This window comes from Loxodonta africana, chromosome 6 (genome assembly GCF_030014295.1).
Source record: "Loxodonta africana isolate mLoxAfr1 chromosome 6, mLoxAfr1.hap2, whole genome shotgun sequence".
In the NCBI taxonomy this organism is placed as follows: domain Eukaryota; kingdom Metazoa; phylum Chordata; class Mammalia; order Proboscidea; family Elephantidae; genus Loxodonta; species Loxodonta africana.
In genome coordinates this window covers 5528999-5535924 of record NC_087347.1, presented here as the reverse complement: position 1 = coordinate 5535924, position 6926 = coordinate 5528999, and the positions used below count along the sequence as shown (strand labels likewise).

The 6926-nt window shown below is 43.3% G+C and overlaps 1 pseudogene; it reads right to left on the bottom strand.

Moving 5' to 3' along the window:
- Nucleotides 1-829: 829 nt before the first annotated feature.
- Nucleotides 830-2378, bottom strand: LOC100655480 (microtubule-associated protein RP/EB family member 1-like; annotated as a pseudogene).
- Nucleotides 2379-6926: the final 4548 nt, after the last annotated feature.

The following is a 6926-nucleotide window of genomic DNA, read 5'->3' as shown; positions in this document are numbered from 1 at the left end:
AAGACCGTGTCCTACAGAAGGTTTTCATATTTCTCAAGGTCAGCTCAGAGAAGTGCTAACTGGGTCACTCCTGGGGCCAGGAAATGTGAAAGAAAATCTACGTTCTTCCTGGAGTTGATAGGCGTTTATCATGATTTTTGCCCAAGGGAGAGAAAGCCCAACATTTGGCACTGCTTCTACAAGGAGATCTCTGGTTTTGGACAGAGGTGGTGGTCTGGGCACCAGCTTCACCTGCAGCAAATGTTAGGAAAACTTCCCATCTCTACCTGGGAAATGCTTCCGCACCACAAACCACACTGGCTGATCTCAAACGGGGATAGATTAGGGGGGAGAACTGTGGCAGGTGTTATTTATTTGGTTAGCTCATTCTCCCCAGTGTGGACACAAAGCATGAGTGATGCTAAAAGGCCTTGTTGCCAGCATCTGGGAAATAATCTGAAGCCTGTACTTTGTGAAGAACAAAACATCCAGATGCAAACTCATGGAATTATGGGTTCAGAGGAAATATCTTCTGAGGACTGGGGTATCCTTGTTGTCCCACTCGGAGCAATAGCCATGGCAACATGTGTGTTGGGCCAGCAAGTTGGTCATCCAGAATGTACTTCATGACAATTTGCCTTAGCAAGAGCCTTCTGCCCTAGCTCCTGGCCAGGGATGTCCAGCAGGGTAAGAAATGCAATGGATGAGTCTTCAAAATTTGATGTAGAGACTGGGGAGAGAAGAAAGCAAATACAAGGGACATTAATGAGTAATGACATTGATGGACTCAGTCCCACTGGAAAACCAAACTACATCCACCTGAGAGGGCAAGGACTCCAGGTGTTGGATCACCACTTCCCATCCATCATTGGCTTGGGGCTGTGTAAAAATGGCATGGCATCCGACCTTGTCTAATTTCAGAGGGAGGAGAGAGAATCAAGATCACCATCAGCCCAGAGTTGACTCCAGTGAGGCAGAGGTCAGACATACCTCTGCTCTCCATCCTTTTTACCAATTCTGACACCAGCCGTCCCTCCCATAGCACTCTCTGGATTTGATAATTTGTTGCAGCGGCCACACAAAACTCAAACCATACTAACAATTATGGGCTTTTCTTTTTTTTTTTAAATACTCTGAAGGCATTTATTTATAAAACATTCTCTTTCAAGATTTCACACTAGCTTAAAAATTAATTCAGCCTTTACATTCTCTATTGACACCTTCTTCAGCAACCACATGGCGAGCCACATGGTCAACCTCTCTGTTCTCTAGGAGAGCCACCTAGATGTTAATACTGCTCTGCTATGAGGTAAAAGATTTTGACTCAAACTTACGGAAAAAGAGGAGAGATTTCTGCAAAGTGCACTTGAAGAAGCAGTACTTTTTGCTCATGAAAAGAAACTAATGAGTCCTGTAAGAATCCTAAGAGGGAGTATTTTACAGTTAAGCCCATGATTTGGAGTGAAGAATTCAGATGTTGCTCTGCTGGTCCAGGCTGGTATTCCTCTTCTTGTTCCTCCTATGGGCCCCTTCATCAGGTATCACAAAGCCGTCATCTGTGACATGGAGAATGTCCACAGTCCTTTGCAGTAAATTGCAGTTCAGGGTCGTTTTTCCCCTCATTCTCCTGGCAAATCAGTTCAATGTTCCTTAGCTTCCGAGAGCAGAGATTTCTCCTTCTCCAAATCTTCGACGGTAAACTTTAACACGTTGCCCTGCTGCATCAAGTCAGCTGCTTCGTCCTCTCCACACCAGGACTCTTTCTCCCCACGCCCGGGCCAGCCTTAGAAGGTGCAGTACTTCTCTGTTGAAATGAGCCTCTGTGGAGCTGCACTGCTCGGGCTGAGGGGTTTCTTTGGTTTCCTCAGAGCTGGAGCAACAAGGGAAAGAGCCACTGCAGTTTCCTGACCTTGTCTGGCAGCTACAGGGTCATAGTCTTTTCCATCCTGGTTTACATCAAAAAATTTCTTGAACCACGGACAAATTCAAAATTGCCCCAAAACTTTCCTTTTGCTAATTTGTCCACTGGAATTATTTTGTCAACACTCTTCTCTTAAAACTTGCTTGTAGTATTTTAAAGTTCCGGGTGTATTCATGTTCTAACTTAGCTTGGAATTTCACTTTCTTGAAGACAATGGAGGCCAAGGACCAGATGTCCATAAACTGACAATAGGCAGCCCGTGAGTACAACCATTCCATCTTTGTCAGATTCAACTGCAGAGACTCATTGATCCAAGCCAGCATGTCATGTCAATTTAGGTTATCACCGGTGACTGATGTCACCTGTATGTTCACTGCCATCTTCTGGCTCCGGTTCTGTCTTGTCTTGTTCAAACCGCCCTACCCTGCTCACCTGCCCATACATTGACCTTACACGCACCCCCATTGCACAGCAGCGACTACGGGGTTTATTAGGGAAGTAACAGATTGCAACACAGGACCAGGATCAAATTGAAAGTGACAGGAACAATGTAGGATACAGTTCTTTCATCAGAACAGCTTCTTCTTGGCTGTGCCTGCAGGCAGGCCTCTCTCTCAGTCCTTGGCCCTCTGCTCTCAGCTCTCGGCTCTCAGCCCTCAGCCCTTGGGCTGGCCTCTGCCCTGCTTGGATAAGTGTTATAAAGCTCTTTAGCTCCACTGATAAGTGCCCGGAGACACCCCACTCCACCTAGAAGCCTCCTGCCTGAAGGCAGTCAGCTCTCTCACTTTGTGGGCCAGGAAACCCATTGCTTCACATGTCTCCTGGTTTCTGCCATCTCATGCTGCTGCCATATGGTGTTACCGCTGTCTCTTTTCCTGGGTCTGGGAGGTTCTCAGCACAGGGACCGTAGGTCCAGAGGATGTGCCCTGCTCCTGGCTGTTCCTCTTGATGGTAGTGAGGTCTTTCTCTAGGTCTCTGGGATTGGCTACACTGAAGCCTAACAGGATGGCAAAGTAGACCAATCCCCTGCAAGGGTTACATATACTTTATTTGCATGGTCCCACCCCTGGAAGAGTTCCATGTACCTAGCAAAACTCTCCAATCTCCTTAGTGGGCCACAAGCACCTTATTTACATAGTCCCACCCAATCATTTTGTGGGAGTCACAAGACCATGGCTAGAAGGGCCGTATTAAAGCAATTCACTGCACCACAGTGTGCTTGCTTTCCTCTGTTACTTAAAGCGTTTCTTAGGCACCAGTTCAGTCCCTTTAAGCAACATTTTTTTATTATTATTATTGTGCTTTAAGTGAAAGTTTACAAATCAGGTCAGTCTCTCATATAAAAATTTACATAAGCCTTGCTCTACACTCCTAACTGCTCTCCCTCTGATGAGATAGCACAGTACTTCCCTCTAAGCAACATTTTTGAGGCTTCACATGCTCTCAGCCCCATGCTAGGCTCTGGAGAAACAATGCTGTGTAGGATGTGGTTCCCTGCCCTTGGGGAGCTCAAGGTCAATATTCCTAAATATACTGAGATTTAGAACAAGGGTGTAATATTAATATGAGTCACTCTGACTGCCTCACCTTTCAATCACTGAGAAAGCAGAAAGAGAAGCCCATTAGTGTGCTTGAGGGCCCCTCCAATTAGGCTTAAAGCTAAATTATTTACACAGGGGCGAAACTTTTCGCCAAACAACCAGATTCAAAGGAAGAAGAGAGTATGGCATATTTTCTTCAATTAATACTAATTAACTTAGGATAGGCTTTCTTTTCCTGAGATCAGGTTTTGATAAGGCCAGGAGAAAAGAAAGATGGAGCTGTAAACCCGTGGCCGTGGAAGGGAGTGGAGCCACCGCTTGTGGATAAGAAAATGGCACAGAAGGAGTTGGGATGGGGAGTAGTTACTGAACTTGCCAACTATACACTCCCACCACTCACAAACTGACTCGGGGCTGTTCGGCCAGGATAAACAGCCTTCCTATCAAATGGGTTCCAGCTGCTCTGCTTCCTTTGTTCCAGAAGAGGTTGTACCAGCACATGGATTTGCTCTTCTTCTCAGGAGTATCCAAAGCAAGGAAATTAAAAAAAAAAAAAAGTAGAAGAGATATATCCTTGCTTCAAGTCAAGAAATAAATCAGCCACTCCTCAAGAATGTCGGCTGACACTCAGTCCAACACAGAATGAGAACAGGACATTGATTAAATATTCCACATTTGAGATCAATAAAATAAGGAACAAAACAGAAGGAAGGTGATGGAGTGTGAATCCTTAGAAAGGGTTACACTTGGGCTAATTCGGGGCCCATTAGCCTTCCTTTCTAGAAGCTGAGCTTGAATGTGCTGTGAAAATTTTGTTATTCCAATGGAATTTTACCAAATATTCCAGAGTGGTTCTTTGTTTTCTCTGTGTCGTTGTTGTTAGTTGCCATCAAGTCAGTTTTGACTCCTGGCGACCTCCTATATGCAGAGTAGAGCTACTCCATAGGAATTTCAAGGCTGTGACCTTTTGGATGCAGATAGCCAGGCCTATCTTCCAAGGCACCTCTGGATGGATTTGAACTGCCAGCCTTTTGGCTGGTAGTCAAGCGCTTAACCATTTGCATCACCCAGGGACACCGTTCGTTTTCTCATACATCCTAGAAAAGTCTATGAATGTAAGACCAAAGACAGCACCAGGAGCTGTGCCTGCACAGGGCTGATTCCAACCCCTCTGGTCGTTAGAGTGCAGACCAGAGGCTGGGAGTCAGGCAGATCTGAGTGTCCATTCAAACTTTGACACTTTTCCACCTTTAACAAGTTTCTCACATATGCACGTGAAAGCTGGACAATGAATAAGGAAGACAGAAGAAGAATCGATGCTTTTGAATTATGGCGTTGGCATAGAGCATTGAATATACCAAGGACTACCAGAAGAACAAACAAATCTGTCTTGGGAGAAGTACAACCAGAGTGCTCCTTGGAAGTGAGGACGGCAAGACTTCATCTCATGTACTTTGGACATGTTCTCGGGGGAACCAGTCCCTGTAGAGGGACATCATGCTTGGTAAAGTGCACCTTAACTATCCTTTTACTCCTGAAGACTTTCAGCCACATCTGCAGTCTTTCTGTCCTCCTCCAGTCTAACTCTTTGCATCTGTCTTATTTTCTCCAGTTATTTCATCTCTCTTATCTTTAGCTATTATTCTTTCCCTCTTTTTTCAATCCCTCTCTATTTCTCAAGGACACTTGCTCAAAATGTTCTCATAGATTATTCAAAATCAAAGAAGTTTCTTATCCAATTCACAGTCAAGAAAGTTTGCAGAAAAAGTCGATACAAAACTAAACCGATCATGATTAAAACTGCACAGAGTTAAAGTGGTTATTGATAAAATTTTGCAAGAAAAAAAAAACTTCCTGCCAAGATTTAGATGTTCAAAGTTAGACTGGAAAATTAGACTTGGTGAAATAAGGATAATGGCCACAAAAGAAAAACTTATTTTATCAGAAGCAATGACTGATAAAATTTCTTGTCAGCAAATTCATCAAGGCTCTTGTAGCTCTGGTTAAAATATTTCTTTTCTTTTTTTTTATTCAAAATATCCTCAAGGTAAAAAAATTCATCAGGTTAAAACCTTGTATCAGCCTGATGAATTTTTTACGGAGTTAAGCATAAACAGTCTTATAATTTTTAAATATTTTATCTTTTGGTGGTTGTTTTTCCCTTTTCATTTCTAATTTTGTTTTGTGTGCTCTGTCTTCCATTCTTGGCTATCAGATTTGGACACCTTCTAGAAGGTTAATGGTAACAATTTGTGGGAAGGAAGTATGACATGCTCGTTTATGAATATGGTGTTTTATGTATGATAAAATCCAAAAACCAAACCCAGTGCCATCGAGTCAATTCTGACTTATAGCGATCCTATAGAACAGAGTAGAACTGCCCCATAGAGTTTCCAAGGAGTGCCTGGCAGATTCGAACTGCCAGCCCTTTGGTTAGCAGCCGTAGCACTTAATCACTATGCCACCAGCGTTTCCTTTATGTATGATAGGAAGTTAAAAATATTTCTTACATGAATAAATAAAAAAAATTAATCAGTCCTAAACTGCACAAAGTATTTTTTCTACTTCTGAAATCCATCTAATTTTACTTCTTAAAATACATATAAAATTGGCAAGCTCTCTACTTGAGGTAACCTATCATGCTTTTTTATAGAGCAATATTCTCAATGAAATAAGACTTTATAACATTATATGGATTTGTTTTAATCCATCCCTTTCTTTTAATAAGAAAAGGAATATATTTTCATGGACTGAAAACTGGACTCCAAGCCTGGGAATTGTGTTTTCTTTGTTATTCTGTCTGTGATTCACTATATTATTTTAGGCAAGTCGCACTGTCTGGGTCTTCACTATCTCTCCTTTTTAGAGAAGCCAAATTATCCTATTCAGTGCCATCTCTGCACAGAGGCCATGAAGATCTAGAAGGTCATGTTTATGTATCGTCTATAGATGAACTTTCTGCCACCACCACCAGTAACTGCTGCGTCGACTCCAACTCATGGCGACCCATGTGTGTCAGGGTAGAACTGTGCTCCATAGGGTTTTCATGGCTGATTGTTCAGAAGTAGCCCACAAGGGCTTTCTTCTGAGGCATCTCTGGGTGGCCTCGAACCTCCAACCTTTCGGTTAGCAGCCGAGCATGTTAACCATTTGGACCACCCAGGGACTCTCAGACGAACATTCAAAAAACCAAAACCCAGTGCCGTCAAGTTGATTCCAACTCATAGCGACCCTAGAGGACAGAGTAGAACTGCCCCATAGAGTTTCCACGGAGCGCCTCGCGGATTTGAACTGCCGACCTTCTGGTTCGCAGCTGTAGCACTTAACCACTACGCCACCAGGGTTTCCCCAGATGAACATTAGACTTGAGCTTTTCATCTCATAGAAAATGATAGATTCTAAATGTCTGGAGGGCTAGAATTGGGTCATATAACACCACTGTAACTTCCCGAGGTCACTGAGATAATGTAGAGATTTTCCCCCTA